Source organism: Lutjanus erythropterus, chromosome 23, assembly GCF_056507025.1.
Source record: "Lutjanus erythropterus isolate fLutEry1 chromosome 23, fLutEry1.hap2, whole genome shotgun sequence".
NCBI lineage: Eukaryota > Metazoa > Chordata > Actinopteri > Lutjaniformes > Lutjanidae > Lutjanus > Lutjanus erythropterus.
The window spans coordinates 28741238-28762497 of NC_139339.1; the positions used below are offsets into that span (position 1 = coordinate 28741238).

General features: G+C 39.4%; 1 pseudogene; it reads left to right on the forward strand.

The window, feature by feature from the left end:
* Positions 1 to 3740: 3740 nt before the first annotated feature.
* On the forward strand, positions 3741 to 20912 carry LOC146306348 (uncharacterized; annotated as a pseudogene).
* The last annotated feature ends 348 nt before the right edge of the window (positions 20913 to 21260 follow it).

Consider the following 21260-nt stretch of genomic DNA (forward strand, 5'->3'; position numbering starts at 1 on the left):
GGTGGCACCGTTGGATCCGGAATGTCCAAAAATGGGGGTGCAGAGCTTGGTTTCAAGGCTCTACCACCATCCTTTCAAAAGTTATCCCCCGAAACCAGTCGAGGTATGCACCAGAGTCCTCAAGGTTCTGGTTGACCCACTTCCCGACATCGTACAGACTCGATGTCCCTTTGATGACATCACAGCCACCTAACATTCTGATGTGTTCACTTGTGTGTGTGTGTGTGTGTGTGTGTGTGTGTGGGTGGGTGAGTGTGTGCACTCGTAATTGTTACTTCGTAGGGCCCTGTTGAAAGGAGCCCACCAACTGCATGGGGCCCACCGCAGTCGTGGGGCCCAAAATCGTGGACCCCACAACGGATTTTCATTTAAATCGTCTCAGAAGCCTCCCCTGACATGCCTCTTGCTTTTTTCTCACTTGGCCCACAAGGTAGCAAAATGTGGAAATGTGTGTAAAAAGTGTGTAAAAATTTTTTGCTCTGGAGCGCCCTCTGGGTCTTGGTCCCCGGTACAGCTGCAGATACACACTTCCGGAAGTGTGTAACATTTGAGCCAATGAAATCTCGCCCCAATTCTCGCGTGATATACAGAATCTCGCGTGATTTGCATCGGTATACAGACTCAGAAGCAACTTTTAAATGGATACAAGAGGTAGGTTTATTTTTTATTTAATTTTGTTAATGAAGTCATTTTTAAAATCAATTTATTAATTGTTTATTAATTGTTTACCCCTAAGGATAAACAAAGTACCATTTTATGTAATGCTAGCTAATTTGAGCTATTGCAGCATGTAGCTAATGTTAGCTACATATTGCTAACCGCTAATCTTAGCCACAGATGGCTAGGTGAAGTTTTCACCTAGATAGAGGTGGCCAGTCTGTTACTCTGTCACTCTGTCATACTATGTGGTGGACTCAAATAGGGCCTTCACATGATAAGAAATTTGTCTCGGCCTCACGGACATTTAGGGTGCAGAGAGTAGCACAGTGTTACAACCGCTACGGCCTATCTGCCAGGTATACAAACAGCTGAGCTACCTTTAGCTCTGGAAGTAACTAAGTTCATAAATTATATGATTCACAAATTTTATAACCCAGTCTGACTGTTTACATTTCGCCATGCATTACATTTACTGGCGAGATCATATTCTGCTTTTAATGTTGTTAAAATTTGGGGAACCCTGAAACGCTTTTCTTCGATCGTATCTGAAGGGGAACCCTTGATTTGCGAAGTTCTCGCGAGATTTTTCAATGCAACGTCGTTCCTTCATTGAGACTATAAAATGATTACTCGCGAGATCTTCCGCCGTTCTGGGGTTCCCTTCAAGACTTGACCATCAGACACTGTCTCCTCTGTTTGTGTCACTTCGACACACCTGCGGTAACTTCTGCCCGCATCGTGACATTCAGCTGTTATGTCATTGGTTGCGCTTTGAAAGGTCAGTAACAAACGAGGTGAAAGTTCAGCGGTCAGTGGCAGATCCAAGCGGTGCGCCACGCCGAGGGTAGCTGTGCCACTTGGTCGGGAGACACTGCTCTCTCCATAGGAAAACAATAGGACAGGAAACGCAAAATGTTGTTACTGCTGATCATGTGTTGGGGCCTTCTAATTAATTAATTGGGATTTGGTGTATGTGACACATAGAATTATATTGTTAGGTATCAGAAGGTACCCGGAGTAGTTCTATAATCGTGCTTTGTGATAACGTCACTGACGTCATACGCCGGCGCCACAGGTGAATCCGATATGGCTGCCACCACAACATCGTGCGCCAGTAATCTCGTTACTTTGCAGCCGGCTGTGAAGCCGGTGAGATCGCATTAGGTTGCAGTGGTGTGTGGATATATGCCGCGTGCCGTGGTTGGTAAGTAAAATAACGTCATTGATCGTCAAAACATATGTACCTGCAGCAGGACGTCAGTCGGCTCAGAAAAGCTCCGTGACTCATGTATGTCAGAATAATATGCGATGCAGTTCTAGTATTCTTCACTCTCTAACTGCATGTTGATCTATCAGCTGTTAAACTTGTGTCTGTGAACTTTATTTGTCTTGTATTTGGCAGATCTGTGAGCCATTTTTAGCTCAGAGAGATTCTTGCTTGCTGACTTGGAAAGTTTCCCCTAGTATAGTGCTGTAACTTTAATACTAGATCATATAGAGCTTGTTTTAATAATGTCACGTTTAAAGAAACTCAAAGGCTTTAAAATGATTCTATGAAGTGTGTTTAAAAGTTACGTTTTTTTTTTTTTTTGTCATGTGTTAGGAAAAACTTGCATTTGCATGCACATTGAGCAGCATGTAATTATTCATTATTGTCAGTCTACATATATTTCCTTATTTTTAGTTGTTTACAAAGTAATTTAATATGCAGTGTATAAGTGACAAGTGCAAATTTTATATTGTGAGGCTTAGAATATTTGTGTCAGGTGAAAGGCTTAATAAGTGTGAATGTCTTTTTTGGTTTTCACCGTGCTGTCAGTGATGCTGCTCATCATAAAGCCACCTGTTAGATCCTCTCTGTTGTCATAATTTTTGCCAGTGGCTGCTACATTGTTTATTTCATAGTTTACCTTTCAAAGACTGCATATCATTTGCTTCCATGGACCATTAATTGTTTGACAAAAACCCAAAGCAGTTACAAATATTTAAGTTCTTTGAAAGAGTTGAGCACATCACAATTTTCTTATCTGTGTAAATAAATGGAGGCTTTGAAGCTACCATTAATTACACTGAATTTGAAATTGTGTTTTAGAAAAATACACTGAAAAACAGTACGTATAGCAGACTAAGCAAAATATAGTAGAGCTATACTTATACAGTATATATCTAGTATAATAGGTTGTGAACTTAAGAGGGCTGACTGAGGCATGAAACTCTCAGGCTGAAAATGATTCCCAAAAGCCAAATATCTTGTACATTACATGTTTGTGTGATCTGAATAGATTTGATGTCAATTTTATTATTATTGTTATTATTATTATTATTGTTATTATTATTATTATTATTATTATTATTATTATTAGTAGTAGTAGTAGTAGTAGTAATAGTAGTAGTAGTAGTAGTAGTAATAGTAGTAGTAGTATTTTTATTGGTGAAGAGAGCCAACTCTGTGGTGGGTCTGGAGCTGGACAGTCTAGAGCCAGTGGGTGAGAGGATGGTGAAGGAGAAGATCAGAGTTATACTGGTCAATCCCTCTCACCCCCTCTGTGGTGAACTGTGGCAGCTGGGCTCTTTCAGTCAGTGGCTGATAAAACTGTGTACTGAGTAAGACGGAACGTTTTGGACGCTCTCCTCCCAGGCCGTCTCCTCCCAATAACAAGGACATTACAATTAATATAGTGTCTTTCTCATGCTCTGAACTTACAGTTTTTTATTAATTTATTCTACTATATTATTTTTATTCTTAAGTTGCTGCAGATCATGAATTTCCTCCATGGGCATTAATAAAGGAATCTGAATTTTTATTATTATTTTTATTATTATTATCTTTGTGGTCCTTATGGTCGTATAATTATTTATACTTTAAGGGGATACTGCAGCATACATATTCTGATAGCCCAGGTTACACTGGAAAAAAAGATGTGTAACTTGATTGTGCATTACAGGACTGAGGTTATACTACCAGTAACCCAAAAACAGCAAAATTTAGCTTTGACCTCAGAGGTTTGAGGTTGGGAGAGGTTGGTTTCTCATGTTCGATGCTTGTGTAATGATTTTAAAATTATTTTCACAGAAACATAATGTTCAAAAGGAGGACAAGGATACGGCCTGTTGATGATGCAGCCTCATATATTTTGTCTTCGAGGGACAAGAAAGGGTTTATGGAACAATTTATTGATAATAACAAAGGTACAAAGATGTCCTTTTAAGGGCAGAATATCACACAAGTGCATATCTCACTACTATTCATTTACATACACATAAGGAATAAATATTTAGGCTATATGTCAGAAACAGAAATGTGTTGACAGAGAACTGCCTTTAATCCTTATCTTTGTAGTTGAAAAATTTTACAAGACTATATTGTCATTTCCAAAGAGGAAAGGTTAAGTTGACTCAATCTCCTAATCAAATGTAACGAATGAATGTAAATAACTTATGTGCCTTCATAGGAAGAGGAGTGTTTGCTACCCAGCCCATCGAAGCAGGTGCTTTTGTCTTGGAGTACAGGGGTGAACTCCTATCAGTGGAAGAATGCCAGTCAAGACACTACTCAGAGATTGAGAGTACATTTCTGTTTGAATTTGAATGGCAGAAACGTAACTTGTGGTAAGTACATGAAGATAAATATTTTGTAGAGATCAGAGAAATAAAAGTTAAAATGAATGAATGAATGAAAACAGGAATAATCTTGTAATCACACATCCTAGGTGGTCTGCAGCAGTTAATGCTGTGAATCAGTTTTTGTTTTTAACTTGATCTGACGCTGATGAGTGAAGTCTGTAGCTAATGATAAGAGCTCTTCTGATCTGGATCAGGCTGGATCACACTACACAGTTAGATGTGATGATATATACACTTGGTGTAATTTGATATTTTAGTAGTACAAAGTGTAATGGTCAATTTTCTTATACCTTATTACCAGTATCGATGCTTCCAGAGAAGATGGATCCCTTGGAAGATTAGTGAATGACAACCACAAATCTCCAAACTGTGTCATGAAGAAGATCGTAGTAAACAACAGGCCACATTTGTGCCTATTTGCTGTGGAGAATATAGATGTAGGAACTGAAATAGATTACAACTATGGTGATTCAAAGTGGCCATGGCGTCAAAAGGTGAGTTGTTTACAATATATACAATATACACCGATGCATTATATTACAAAAATGTGCCAATAAGTGCAGCTAGTTATCTTTCAGATATATAGCTACAGTATTGGCTCTTATGTTTTATGTGAATTGCAGGTGACAGACAAGCAGACTGATGCTGTGGCAGCAGAGAAGGAGGGATTCTCTATGGATCGGACTTCCTCTGAAGATTCAAGGAGTGATGAGGCTAAAACACAGGTAATGTTGACACTGAATTCATGTACTATTAATGTTAACTCTGCACTAAATAGTTGAATTACCAAGATCCATACGGGAGGGCCCCACAAGGGCCAGACTAGAAACATATGTGTGTGAGGTGACTTGAAAGATGTTTCTTAAATCAGCCCTGTTCTCAACATCACACACACATATATGTTTCTAGTTTAGTCCTTATGGGGCCCTCTCGTCTGGATCTGACTGTCAGTGATTTTACATCTACTTAGCAACACCTTACAATATTTAAACTCAAGTTATTACAGCTGTAATTTTATACTTTCTGACCTGTTGCATGTTTACAAAGGGAATTTTGAACAGAATCCACTGCACTTCCTAGAAAAGACTATACCATGCACCTAGCTTTAATGTATATGCTGTTTCAGACATGGTTTTCTTGTGAGCTAATTGTTGTCACTTATGGATATGCTCCCATAACTTGAATATTATCAACTGCCAATGAATTCTTATGTTTTATGTGAATTGCAGGTGACAGACAAGCAGACTGATGCTGTGGCAGCAGAGACGGAGGGATTCTCTATGGATCGGACTTCCTCTGAAGATTCAAGGAGTGATGAGGCTAAAACACAGGTAATGTTGACACTGAATTCATGTACTATTTATGTTAACTCTGCACTAAATAGTTGAATTACCAAGATCCATACGGGAGGGCCCCACAAGGGCCAGACTAGAAACATATGTGTGTGAGGTGACTTGAAAGATGTTTCTTAAATCAGCCCTGTTCTCAACATCACACACACATATATGTTTCTAGTTTAGTCCTTATGGGGCCCTCTCGTCTGGATCTGACTGTCAGTGATTTTACATCTACTTAGCAACACCTTACAATATTTAAACTCAAGTTATTACAGCTGTAATTTTATACTTTCTGACCTGTTGCATGTTTACAAAGGGAATTTTGAACAGAATCCACTGCACTTCCTAGAAAAGACTATGCCATGCACCTAGCTTTAATGTATATGCTGTTTCAGACATGGTTTTCTTGTGAGCTAATTGTTGTCACTTATGGATATGCTCCCATAACTTGAATATTATCAACTGCCAATGAATTCTTATGTTTTATGTGAATTGCAGGTGACAGACAAGCAGGCTGATGCTGTGGCAGCAGAGACGGAGGGATTCTCTATGGATCTGACTTCCTCTGAAGATTCAAGGAGTGATGGGGCTAAAACACAGGTAATGTTGACACTGAATTCATGTACTATTTATGTTAACTCTGCACTAAATAGTTGAATTACCAAGATCCATACGGGAGGGCCCCACAAGGGCCAGACTAGAAACATATGTGTGTGAGGTGACTTGAAAGATGTTTCTTAAATCAGCCCTGTTCTCAACATCACACACACATATATGTTTCTAGTTTAGTCCTTATGGGGCCCTCTCGTCTGGATCTGACTGTCAGTGATTTTACATCTACTTAGCAACACCTTACAATATTTAAACTCAAGTTATTACAGCTGTAATTTTATACTTTCTGACCTGTTGCATGTTTACAAAGGGAATTTTGAACAGAATCCACTGCACTTCCTAGAAAAGACTATGCCATGCACCTAGCTTTAATGTATATGCTGTTTCAGACATGGTTTTCTTGTGAGCTAATTGTTGTCACTTATGGATATGCTCCCATAACTTGAATATTATCAACTGCCAATGAATTCTTATGTTTTATCTGAATTGCAGGTGACAGACAAGCAGACTGATGCTGTGGCAGCAGAGACGGAGGGATTCTCTATGGATCGGACTTCCTCTGAAGATTCAAGGAGTGATGAGGATAAAACACAGGTAATGTTGACACTGAATTCATGTACTATTAATGTTAACTCTGCACTAAATAGTTGAATTACCAAGATCCATACGGGAGGGCCCCACAAGGGCCAGACTAGAAACATATGTGTGTGAGGTGACTTGAAAGATGTTTCTTAAATCAGCCCTGTTCTCAACATCACACACACATATATGTTTCTAGTTTAGTCCTTATGGGGCCCTCTCGTCTGGATCTGACTGTCAGTGATTTTACATCTACTTAGCAACACCTTACAATATTTAAACTCAAGTTATTACAGCTGTAATTTTATACTTTCTGACCTGTTGCATGTTTACAAAGGGAATTTTGAACAGAATCCACTGCACTTCCTAGAAAAGACTATACCATGCACCTAGCTTTAATGTATATGCTGTTTCAGACATGGTTTTCTTGTGAGCTAATTGTTGTCATTTATGGATATGCTCCCATAACTTGAATATTATCAACTGCCAATGAATTCTTATGTTTTATCTGAATTGCAGGTGACAGACAAGCAGGCTGATGCTGTGGCAGCAGAGACGGAGGGATTCTCTATGGATCGGACTTCCTCTGAAGATTCAAGGAGTGATGAGGCTAAAACACAGGTAATGTTGACACTGAATTCATGTACTATTAATGTTAACTCTGCACTAAATAGTTGAATTACCAAGATCCATACGGGAGGGCCCCACAAGGGCCAGACTAGAAACATATGTGTGTGAGGTGACTTGAGAGATGTTTCTTAAATCAGCCCTGTTCTCAACATCACACACACATATATGTTTCTAGTTTAGTCCTTATGGGGCCCTCTCGTCTGGATCTGACTGTCAGTGATTTTACATCTACTTAGCAACACCTTACAATATTTAAACTCAAGTTATTACAGCTGTAATTTTATACTTTCTGACCTGTTGCATGTTTACAAAGGGAATTTTGAACAGAATCCACTGCACTTCCTAGAAAAGACTATACCATGCACCTAGCTTTAATGTATATGCTGTTTCAGACATGGTTTTCATGTGAGCTAATTGTTGTCATTTATGGATATGCTCCCATAACTTGAATATTATCAACTGCCAATGAATTCTTATGTTTTATCTGAATTGCAGGTGACAGACAAGCAGACTGATGCTGTGGCAGCAGAGACGGAGGGATTCTCTATGGATCGGACTTCCTCTGAAGATTCAAGGAGTGATGAGGCTAAAACACAGGTAATGTTGACACTGAATTCATGTACTATTAATGTTAACTCTGCACTAAATAGTTGAATTACCAAGATCCATACGGGAGGGCCCCACAAGGGCCAGACTAGAAACATATGTGTGTGAGGTGACTTGAGAGATGTTTCTTAAATCAGCCCTGTTCTCAACATCACACACACATATATGTTTCTAGTTTAGTCCTTATGGGGCCCTCTCGTCTGGATCTGACTGTCAGTGATTTTACATCTACTTAGCAACACCTTACAATATTTAAACTCAAGTTATTACAGCTGTAATTTTATACTTTCTGACCTGTTGCATGTTTACAAAGGGAATTTTGAACAGAATCCACTGCACTTCCTAGAAAAGACTATACCATGCACCTAGCTTTAATGTATATGCTGTTTCAGACATGGTTTTCTTGTGAGCTAATTGTTGTCATTTATGGATATGCTCCCATAACTTGAATATCATCAACTGCCAATGAATTCTTATGTTTTATCTGAATTGCAGGTGACAGACAAGCAGGCTGATGCTGTGGCAGCAGAGACGGAGGGATTCTCTATGGATCGGACTTCCTCTGAAGATTCAAGGAGTGATGAGGCTAAAACACAGGTAATGTTGACACTGAATTCATGTACTATTAATGTTAACTCTGCACTAAATAGTTGAATTACCAAGATCCATACGGGAGGGCCCCACAAGGGCCAGACTAGAAACATATGTGTGTGAGGTGACTTGAGAGATGTTTCTTAAATCAGCCCTGTTCTCAACATCACACACACATATATGTTTCTAGTTTAGTCCTTATGGGGCCCTCTCGTCTGGATCTGACTGTCAGTGATTTTACATCTACTTAGCAACACCTTACAATATTTAAACTCAAGTTATTACAGCTGTAATTTTATACTTTCTGACCTGTTGCATGTTTACAAAGGGAATTTTGAACAGAATCCACTGCACTTCCTAGAAAAGACTATACCATGCACCTAGCTTTAATGTATATGCTGTTTCAGACATGGTTTTCATGTGAGCTAATTGTTGTCATTTATGGATATGCTCCCATAACTTGAATATTATCAACTGCCAATGAATTCTTATGTTTTATCTGAATTGCAGGTGACAGACAAGCAGACTGATGCTGTGGCAGCAGAGACGGAGGGATTCTCTATGGATCGGACTTCCTCTGAAGATTCAAGGAGTGATGAGGCTAAAACACAGGTAATGTTGACACTGAATTCATGTACTATTAATGTTAACTCTGCACTAAATAGTTGAATTACCAAGATCCATACGGGAGGGCCCCACAAGGGCCAGACTAGAAACATATGTGTGTGAGGTGACTTGAAAGATGTTTGTTAAATCAGCCCTGTTCTCAACATCACACACACATATATGTTTCTAGTTTAGTCCTTATGGGGCCCTCTCGTCTGGATCTGACTGTCAGTGATTTTACATCTACTTAGCAACACCTTACAATATTTAAACTCAAGTTATTACAGCTGTAATTTTATACTTTCTGACCTGTTGCATGTTTACAAAGGGAATTTTGAACAGAATCCACTGCACTTCCTAGAAAAGACTATACCATGCACCTAGCTTTAATGTATATGCTGTTTCAGACATGGTTTTCTTGTGAGCTAATTGTTGTCATTTATGGATATGCTCCCATAACTTGAATATTATCAACTGCCAATGAATTCTTATGTTTTATGTGAATTGCAGGTGACAGACAAGCAGGCTGATGCTGTGGCAGCAGAGACGGAGGGATTCTCTATGGATCTGACTTCCTCTGAAGATTCAAGGAGTGATGAGGCTAAAACACAGGTAATGTTGACACTGAATTCATGTACTATTAATGTTAACTCTGCACTAAATAGTTGAATTACCAAGATCCATACGGGAGGGCCCCACAAGGGCCAGACTAGAAACATATGTGTGTGAGGTGACTTGAAAGATGTTTGTTAAATCAGCCCTGTTCTCAACATCACACACACATATATGTTTCTAGTTTAGTCCTTATGGGGCCCTCTCGTCTGGATCCGACTGTCAGTGATTTTACATCAACTTAGCAATAGACTTGCACCGATTTCAACTTTCTTGGCCGATTCCGATTTCCGATTTTTGAGAGGTCTGACCTACCGATTCCGATTTTGGTCGGTTCCGATTTTCAGTCTTTCTAAGAACTGTAATTGACAGCATTCACAAACATTTTTGCAACTTTTCTTGTAAATGTGTTCATAATAAGACACTGACTATTAAATATTCATTTAATACTACCTCCAAAATCATCCAGATTACAACCAGGCCTTATTATATTTTTTAATGAAATGGGTGAATTGGGTGAACGTGATCTCGCGAGATCATCTCGCGGGATTTAGCGGGACGCGATTTCACGTGATCTTTTGTGGAAGCGGATGTAAACAAACCGGAGACTAACGCGGTGCAACAGTTTGAAGTAAAACTTTGCCGTGAGAAAAACAGACACAGAAGTTAAACGAGTCTGGATGAGAAAATGTTTGAGGAGACACATCAACATAGGTTGTTTATTCTTCAGCCAGAACAGGAGGTGAGATTTTAACTGTCCCTCTGTGAACAGCAGTCTGTTGCTAGCTTGCTAGCATTAGCCTGAAGTGCGAGAGAGTTTACGGCTGTTCTGCGTCATTGTCAGCTGCTCTGTCTCGTTGTAGACTGTCTGTCTTCTCTTTATCTTGTTCTTGGAATCTGTCTCTGACACCAGCTTCAAGCAGACGTGTCTGAGTGTGTGTAGCTGTTATCAGCACTGTGTTGACGTCACGGTCAGTTTGTCTGCTGCACGCATGACGTGACCATCGTGCAGAACATGTGTGTGACAATGACGGGCACAGAACCGGATTTGTGACGCTGACCGGCCGGTCACCGGTCAAGGCCAGTCACGTGAAAACCGGCCCGATTCCGAGCATTGCCGATTAATCGGTGCAAGTCTACTTGGCAACACCTTACAATATTTAAACTCAAGTTATTACAGCTGTAATTTTATACTTTCTGACCTGTTGCATGTTTACAAAGGGAATTTTGAACAGAATCCACTGCACTTCCTAGAAAAGACTATACCATGCACCTAGCTTTAATGTATATGCTGTTTCAGACATGGTTTTCATGTGAGCTAATTGTTGTCATTTATGGATATGCTCCCATAACTTGAATATTATCAACTGCCAATGAATTCTTATGTTTTATGTGAATTGCAGGTGACAGACAAGCAGGCTGATGCTGTGGCAGCAGAGACGGAGGGATTCTCTATGGATCTGACTTCCTCTGAAGATTCAAGGAGTGATGAGGCTAAAACACAGGTAATGTTGACACTGAATTCATGTACTATTTATGTTAACTCTGCACTAAATAGTTGAATTACCAAGATCCATACGGGAGGGCCCCACAAGGGCCAGTATAGAAACATATGTGTGTGAGGTGACTTGAAAGATGTTTCTTAAATCAGCCCTGTTCTCAACATCACACACACATATATGTTTCTAGTTTAGTCCTTATGGGGCCCTCTCGTCTGGATCTGACTGTCAGTGATTTTACATCTACTTAGCAACACCTTACAATATTTAAACTCAAGTTATTACAGCTGTAATTTTATACTTTCTGACCTGTTGCATGTTTACAAAGGGAATTTTGAACAGAATCCACTGCACTTCCTAGAAAAGACTATGCCATGCACCTAGCTTTAATGTATATGCTGTTTCAGACATGGTTTTCTTGTGAGCTAATTGTTGTCACTTATGGATATGCTCCCATAACTTGAATATTATCAACTGCCAATGAATTCTTATGTTTTATCTGAATTGCAGGTGACAGACAAGCAGACTGATGCTGTGGCAGCAGAGACGGAGGGATTCTCTATGGATCTGACTTCCTCTGAAGATTCAAGGAGTGATGGGGCTAAAACACAGGTAATGTTGACACTGAATTCATGTACTATTAATGTTAACTCTGCACTAAATAGTTGAATTACCAAGATCCATACGGGAGGGCCCCACAAGGGCCAGACTAGAAACATATGTGTGTGAGGTGACTTGAGAGATGTTTCTTAAATCAGCCCTGTTCTCAACATCACACACACATATATGTTTCTAGTTTAGTCCTTATGGGGCCCTCTCGTCTGGATCTGACTGTCAGTGATTTTACATCTACTTAGCAACACCTTACAATATTTAAACTCAAGTTATTACAGCTGTAATTTTATACTTTCTGAACTGTTGCATGTTTACAAAGGGAATTTTGAACAGAATCCACTGCACTTCCTAGAAAAGACTATACCATGCACCTAGCTTTAATGTATATGCTGTTTCAGACATGGTTTTCTTGTGAGCTAATTGTTGTCATTTATGGATATGCTCCCATAACTTGAATATTATCAACTGCCAATGAATTCTTATGTTTTATGTGAATTGCAGGTGACAGACAAGCAGGCTGATGCTGTGGCAGCAGAGACGGAGGGATTCTCTATGGATCTGACTTCCTCTGAAGATTCAAGGAGTGATGAGGCTAAAACACAGGTAATGTTGACACTGAATTCATGTACTATTTATGTTAACTCTGCACTAAATAGTTGAATTACCACGATTCACATGAGAGATGACATATTTTAGTAATTATTATCAATAGTATTTTCAATGTGATCCATTGCAGCACTTCAGAGGTTGTTGTAACACTCTTTGAGACCTCTAGGAGAGACCACATGCACTTGTCTTCAAGTTACATGCTGTTTCAGAAACAGTTTTAATGTGATCTAACTTTGGTAACTTGTGTTTAGGTGTGTGCTGTCAGAGGGTTTTCCTTAGTGGATTATCCTGACACTGATGAAACTGATGAAGACTGTTTGAAAGACCAACCTCTGTCTGCACACTGTGATGTAAGTTGTTCAAAAGCTGAGGACAGAAAACATTCTTCTGTGTCTCAGATACATCTATTACACAGCAAAATATTAATAGACCTGTGATACAAAAATCCTTCCCTTGTCATTGATTTTCATAGCATCTATGAAAGTGGCTTACCATACCTTGACACAACTCCCTTTTGCAGATGGATAGAACACCAGAGTTTTCTGATCCTCTGTATGATTCCACCGAGAGTATAGTGGAAGAAACTGATAAAGAAGATCCTATAAAAGACACTTCGAGTCTGCAATCAGATGATGAACTTGTTCCAAAGTTGAGAAGGACAAAAAGCATTCTGGTATGTCTCTAACACTTTTAATATCAATAACTGGTACATAGGCCATTTCCTCCTAAATCATTCCTTCGCAATTGATTTTAATAGGATGTGAACAAAAATGGATAGTCATACCTTGACATAACTTCCTTTTTACAGATGGATAGAGTACCAAATGTTTCTGATGCTCTCTACGATTCAAGTGATGACAGTGTAGAGGGTCCTTCCACTTCTCTGTCTGAAATGGCTTCACAAAGGCCAAGGAGAGAGTGTTGCCGTCGAGTAAGCTTCTTTTTTGCTCCTTCATGTTATCACTTAAAGGGTAGAGCCACCAAACTCAACACCATGTTCACTAAGTAGTGCCAATGATACATATAGATAATGTAGATAGTAGTTTTTATGACTTGCTCTAAATTTGACAAATTCATCTAGTCTTGAATGTTACTTCCCTTACTCTAACATAACGTAACAGTAATTCCTTCTAATTTGATGGAGTACTTTTAATTTCATTTAGCCCTGTAAATGTACATCATTCCAACAGGCAGAAGACAGTTAAGAGTGAAGTCAGTTTTGGTCTTACTTATCTTAGTAACCTGCAGGTTGAGTTGTTAATTTAGGTCTTTTTTGTCTTCTAAAGACTCAAATGAGTCTTGTAGGATCAGATGACTCAAGTGTAGATAGCGAAGAGGAGTATATTCCAAATCCCAAGGACGAAGGCACAGACAGTGACAGCAGCTTGGAATTACATATTACATCTAACAGTCAGAGAAGACGCAAGTCTTCCAGTCAGAGCAGCGTCAAGTCTACCAGTCAGAGCAGCGTCAAGTCTACCAGTCAGAACAGCGTCAAGTCTACCAGTCAGAGCAGCGTCAAGTCTACCAGTCAGAGCAGCGTCAAGTCTTCCAGTCAGAGCAGCGTCAAGTCTTCCAGTCAGAGCCAACTCAAGTCCAGTCAGAGCAGAAGCTTTGAAACAAGCCATGATTCCACACAGAGTTTTCCTGATATCAGAGATGATGTGCATGAAGAGGAAATGGTGCAGGCACATACTGACATGGAGGCGAGTGTTTCAAATCCCTCTGAAGAGGAGGCAACTGTCTTTGTCAACCCAGTTTTGAAGAAGGAGGATGGTTCAAGAAAATACAACAAGAAACATCACTGCTTGTATTGTGGACAGGTAGTTCAGAAAATGTCAAGACACTTGTTTCGTAAACACAATGATAAGGTTGATGTTGCAAAAGCATTTAGTTTTCCAAAGAACTCAAAAGAAAGGCATCTGCAATTAGAGTATATCCGAAATAAGGGGAACTTCGAACATAATGTAGAAGTTTTAGAGAGCCAGAGAGGAAAACTTATCCCATGCAAGCAACCAAAAAAAAAGACTGAAGGACAGGAATTTATGCATTGTGTGCACTGCTATGGCTTGTTCACAAGAAGAGTGATGTGGCGACATTTTCAGCTCTGCAAATTCAAGCCTCAGGACAAGACTTCCAAACCAGGTAAAAGAAGAGTCCAAGCATTGTGTGCTTTTGCTGAACCTGCTCCAAGTGGATTTAGTGATGCATACTGGAAGTTCTTAAATGATATGAATCAAGACAAGATTGCAATTGCTATTAAGAAAGACCACTGCATCCTAGAGTATGGTTACAGACTGTTCAGGAAGAATGAGAGAGTAGTCAGCCAACATCAATATATTCGACAAAAACTGAGAGAACTTGGCAGACTGGTACTTACAGCAAAAAAGGTTATACCTGTGAAGACTATCAAAGACCTCATAAAACCTGAAAACTATGGCCATGTTGTCACTGCTGCAAGATGCCTAGCTGGCTTCAGTGATGAAACTGGCCAATATGAATGTCCATCTCTTGCTCGCAAAGTTGGGCACAGCTTGCTGTCTTTGGCCATGTTTATTAAGTCTGAAGGACTGAAGCTGAAAGACAAAGAAACTGTTCAAAATGCTGAGGAGTTTGCACAGCTATACCAAGAAAGTTGGAAATTTGACATCGCAAGCCAAGCATTAACTCAACTTGACCAGTCCAAGTGGAACGCACCTCAACTCCTACCATTCACACAGGATGTCCAAAATCTTCATTCTCTTTTGTGTGACAAACAGCAAGAACACTTGAATGCCCTGAAAGAAGAGGCTTCATCCTCAAACTGGAGAGACCTTGCTAAAGTGACCCTGGCACAAGTTATACTTTTCAACCGCCGGAGAGAAGGAGAAGTATCCAGAATGCCCTTGTCTGCATACTTATCAAGAGACACATCAGAAACACATGAAGACGTTAACCTCGCCCTTACAGCACTCGAGCAGAAGCTTTGCAAGCATTTCGTCCGAGTAACCATAGTAGGCAAGAGAGGAAGGAAAGTTCCTGTTCTCCTCACCCCACTCATGAAGGAATCACTTGATACTCTGATAGAGAAGCGAGAAGAATGTGGAGTACTGAATGAAAATGGATTCTTGTTTGCATTGCCACATTCTGTCCACTACCTCAGGGGCTCTGACTGCATAAGGCAGTTTGTGAACGAATGTGATGATATCAAAAATCCCAAAGCACTAACCTCCACAAAACTCAGGAAACACATTGCTACCCTCTCAACCGTTCTGAATCTCAAAACTACAGAACTTGACCAGCTGGCAGATTTCCTTGGGCATAACATCGATGTCCACAGAAAGCACTACCGCCTTCCAGAGGGCACCCTCCAGCTGGCCAAAATAAGCAAAGTTCTCCTGGCATTGGAACAGGGACGGCTTGGAGAATATAAAGGGAAGAGTCTGGATGAAATTCACATTGATCTGAACGGTATAAGTCCTATTATATTTTAATGTAAGAAAAAGTGAAAAAAGGAATTGTCTGGCTATAAATCTGACTCTCCAAGAATATAAGTATTTGACCTTAATTAACATACTGGTGAAGAAGGTGACTTTATAGTTGTTAGTTTGACAATACCTACAAAATTTGATTTCATCTGTTTATATTATAAGCCTTGCTGTGTATGTAGTACTTTTAGGTTCTATTGATTATCAGAGGTTGATCACAAGAATTTCAGCTTTCCACCTCATTCATACTCTTGTCAATTACTATTTTAGAGACTCTCAATGTGGAGGGATGTTCACAAGAGGACATGGAAGGTATGTGTTTGTGATTGTTTTTAATTGGTTATGAATAATTAGGACCACTGCATGTGCATTTTGTTTAGGTTTCTCCACCTACTGACCATTTTTGGGAACACACAATTGGTCAATTAATTTTTTAAGTGGGGGGTGTATTTGTCATGTTTTTAGCCATGGAAAACTGTCAGGTACTCCATATTAATGGGAATTATTGTCAATTCACAGTGGTTTCCAGTTAAAAGAAAAAAGCCTTTGGACTCCCCACTAACTTTAACCTCCATGACAGTGTTTATATCTTTGTTATGCTTTAACTGTAATTAGAGTTTTGACCTGTTTCAGCAAAGATTCAAAAGTGTATTGGGACTACATTACATTACAACCATTTAGCATATGCTTTTACACAAAAAGCTTACAGAGTAGGGGTTAAGTTTATTACTCAAGGATACTTGTGAACTAGGGACTTTCTGGTAGAATGATAGAACCACTAACTGCTAAGCCATCCTCTTGCCCTGACTAACAAACCACTGTGCTTAAATGGAAGGGGAAAAATAAGTACTTTCATATTGTTTCCATAGTTCTACTATACAGTGGGAGCTAGACAGTCCATACTTTACCTGTATACCTGTATGCAGAACCAGACTAATGCACCAATGGTAGTGCATCAGCTTGAGAGTATCTCACACACACATCCGTTGTGATAGATGGCAAGTCTAAAACACAGAGTATGCTTGTGAGGATGCTCAGTCATCCAGGTCATGGAATGTGTTCGAATTCAGCCTAGGCAACTGGACTGGAAAAAAGGTAAGATGTTTCGTCTCTCATCCAAAAAGCTTCTTCAGTTCTGACTGGCTTGTGGGGAACTGCTTATATATTGTTTATATACCTGCAGCTCCCCACCAGCTGGTCAGAACTGAAGAAGCCTCTTGGATGACAGGCAAACACAACCTTTTTTAAGAAGTCCAGTTGCCTATACTTATCGTGAACATACAGCAAGTATGAGTTAAAACTGAAAGATCCTATCAAGACAGTCAAATACCTTAAAGCCCTAACAGAGGAACTCCCTGTATTTATGTTTAAATTGCATTCTGGCACAGCACACCAAGCCATAATTGTGAAATGGAGGAAAAGGACAAATGTTCATGCTATTCACATATTTATTTACATGCTACCAACAACTGAGATAGGACAATGCAAACAGGAGATTCCTCTGTGTAGTTTGAGCATGTGCAGTAAGCGCATACGCCACATGCCACAGTGCTAGGAACTGTTTTTTGAAAACTTTAACTACTGAAAACACGCGAGAAATGTGACATGTCAAGTGTAGACGTTTTATCACACAACCTTCAGGACTCTCATATATTTGGTTTTGAACTAAAAGATTATAGAATCTTTTAGTTCAAATTATGGTTGCCATATTTTATACTTGCTGCCTATGCAATGGTGTAGTGTGCAATATCTCCAGGTGATGTGGCACCTGTGTTCCTGTGGCTCTGCATGAATTGGTGGGATTTCAGCCTGTGCCCTCAACCACTATATTGTAGATCTATAGAAACAATATGAAATTACTCTTAACTGTTGTTGTTTATTTTTAAGAGATACCCATGGCATATACTACGTTCTATTATTTTATAAAATCTATATTTCTAATTTCTGCAAATTGATTACTGTCACAGTGACAAGAAAATATATGCATGATAAAAATCCCAATTCTTCACTGGCAGGTTCTTTATATTTTAAGTGAATATACCTGCCTTTCATATTTGTATAACCTATTTTTTGTACCTAGGATCTAGTATGCCGGAACCACAAGAGTCGGAAGAAGAGGTCAGTGTGACATCCCTGCAAGAATGTACTTCCACAGAGGATCCCCCAAACCAGAGGAAATCCACAAAAAGGAGAGGTGGGCTTATCAAATCAATTCAATTGAAATTTCTTTATTTTTTATTTTCCACAAGGAACTTTTTTTGTATTGTAAAGACAAATATGACAACCATCAACATGACACTTACTGCTAAGATTAAAATGTACACTTACTATTACAACAGTCCTAGGAGCAGTAGTGGTGTAGTAATAATAATAACAACAATAATCATAATAGTAGTTGTTTCCTTTGATACCTTAGATTCCTTAGATAGAGATAGACATGGGCACAAAACTAGATGTGGCCCTTTCTTTGGTACAGGGACCTATATCACAAGCAGGAGGCCTTCTCCTTGCTGTCTGTCTCAGTGGTTCCTCTTCCTGTTGGCAGAGAGTGGTGTGTAAACAATAATAACTAAATGTCTGTGATAGATATCAAGGTCTGAAGGATATGGACAACAGTTCAATGTTTAAGGAGCAATATGACAAAATAATTTCAACTGTTTTACACCAAACTGTATGCATGTACACTAGGGGTGTGTATCTCACTGACTGAGACGATTTTGATAAGTATCTCGATACATGCTCAACAATACAATATGTCTTATAAATCTTTAAATCTCCAATGATTTGGTTCGATATGATTCAGCTCTGTCATGATACGATACGATGCAGTACAAGACAATGCAGTGTGTCAGTCTTTACATTTTGATTCAATTAATGCTGCATTTGTAGAGTGCAAAGTTGCAAAAAACAAACTAAATATAGTAACAGTAGAGACAGAGAGTCTCATGTGTAAATGAGATCCTGTAGTCTAAATGATAATCTGTGAACAAACTTTAAAACTGTTTAAAATGTGAGTATTTGTGCAGTAAGATGATGAGCTGCTGTGTTTCATATTCAGAGTGCTGTGGTTTTGATTATTGTGGAGGAACAGTGAAGTGTTACCTGCTCTCACAGTGACATGACGTCTCTGTGGTCAGACTCGTGTCTCTGTTCTCTGCTGTCAGACATGTTTTACATAAATGACCTGCAGCAGCGTTTCTCATCTTTCTTAGAACGCACAAACTTGCTCTACACTTGAGTGTTATGAAAGTTTGGTGGTGCGACGTGGTACAATGTCACTTCTGTCGCTGTTTTCAGCACTGCCTGTTTTAAGTAAATGAAGAGGAGACACAGGAGAGGGAGGAGGGAGCGCTTGTTTTTGTGATGGCAGCAGCAGGCATCCAGTGAGAGTGGTGCAGGCAGGGACAGGAGGAGAGAGAAGAGGGAGGAAAGTTACAGCAGCAGCTCCCTGATGCCAAAAATGAAACACATGCACGTCCTAATGAGATGTATCGATACGCGAGTGTTGCATCGATTTGTTTCCGATGTTCGATGTTGATGTTCATTTTTTTTACCGATATAGGCCGTCTGAACCGATGCACTCGTATCTTACACATTAAAGTCCGATGCATCAAATGCATGAGTGAATCATTACACCCCTAATGTACACACATAACCACACCCCATGGTTTTACCACTGTTTTAGAGTCCTGGTCTAGTCTGAGAGGTACTCCACAGCCATCTAAACACATTCCAGTATCGCCACTTATCATCAACTCTCATCAACAGTCTCTGTGATGCGGATGAAATTTTCTTCCTTGTATCCATGTTGATATCTTAGGTTTGCCAGGAGTTCAAGTTTATTTCACAGCAATCTCACACAGGCAAACTTTATCAAGGGAAGCAGTGGATATGTTTGCTTACTGCTGGCTTTTTTGAGCCTGTACAGTACTTGTGGCTCGCTTCTTCTTTACTCTTGAGTTGCCATTAGGTCTGCATGTTTTTGTATAATTCGATCATTAAATCAAAACATAGTGTTTTAAATGGGTATTCTCTTTTTAGCTGCATTACTATCTCCTTTGTATATTGGATAATCTCACCTCCTCCTGGTCTTACAGGTTTAGTTGGGACTAGCCACAGGAGCCAAACACTCCTGTGTTTAACCATACCCAGTAACTGGTTAGAAAAAGAAAAAAACAGGTTGAATCACAGAACAATCAAAACGACACTCCACCTGTCACCATTACAACACCAACAAGATTTAAAAGAATAAAGCAGAATGAGGATATAAGTGTTTCCCATTCATCTTGACAAGACACATATGCCTTACAACAAATTCTAATACTTTATCAAATCTATCCTCTTAATCACTGCAAATGGATTGCTGTCACAATCTGTCTTTCATATTTGTCTAACCTATTTTTTGTACTTAGGATCTAGTATGCCGAAACCACAAGAATTGGAAGAAGAGGTCAGTGTGACATCCCTGCAAGAATGTACTTCCACAGAGGATCCCCCAAACCAGAGGAAATCTACAAAAAAGAGAGGTAGGCTTATCAAAGCCAGTGCTGCAATAGATGACCTATGTGAACAGTCCAATAGGGTTTCAGTTCCAATTAAGATTTAAATTTGTTAAACATATAAGGCGTTCTCTTTATGCCTACTTAGGTAAACAAGCTGCAGTCAAGAGAACCTGGACACCAGAGGAATGTGCTGCAGTGGAGAGACATTTAAGAAAATGCATTGTTACAAACCAAGTTCCAGGAAAGGTGGACTGTGTGCGCTGCATCACTGCAGAACCCGAAGCCCTGAGACACAGAGACTGGAGAGCAGTAAAATATTACATAAAAAATCGGATTTCTGCCTCTCGAAGAAAAATACAATGAAAGTACTTCACACACACAAACACAGAAACTTAGAATAAGAGTAAGGTGATGTTAATAGATGTGTTCTGTATTCATTCCTTTGTTTTCTTGTCTATAAAGGCAGATTTAGTTAAGAAAAATGCTGCTCATTTTTATTTTAAGTGGTGTTTACAATTTTATACTGTTCAGCTCAATGTTGATGTGAGGTTATGACAGTCAAGATGCCTGACACATTTTCTTGTTTGTTTTTTTCTTGATGCAGATGTAGTCTGGCCATAACTTTTTTCTTGGAATTGAAATATAAAGAAGTTCACGCTCGTTGAAAACAAAGCATGTCCTAAGTTTATTTTATGCAGTGTTTTGTGTAAA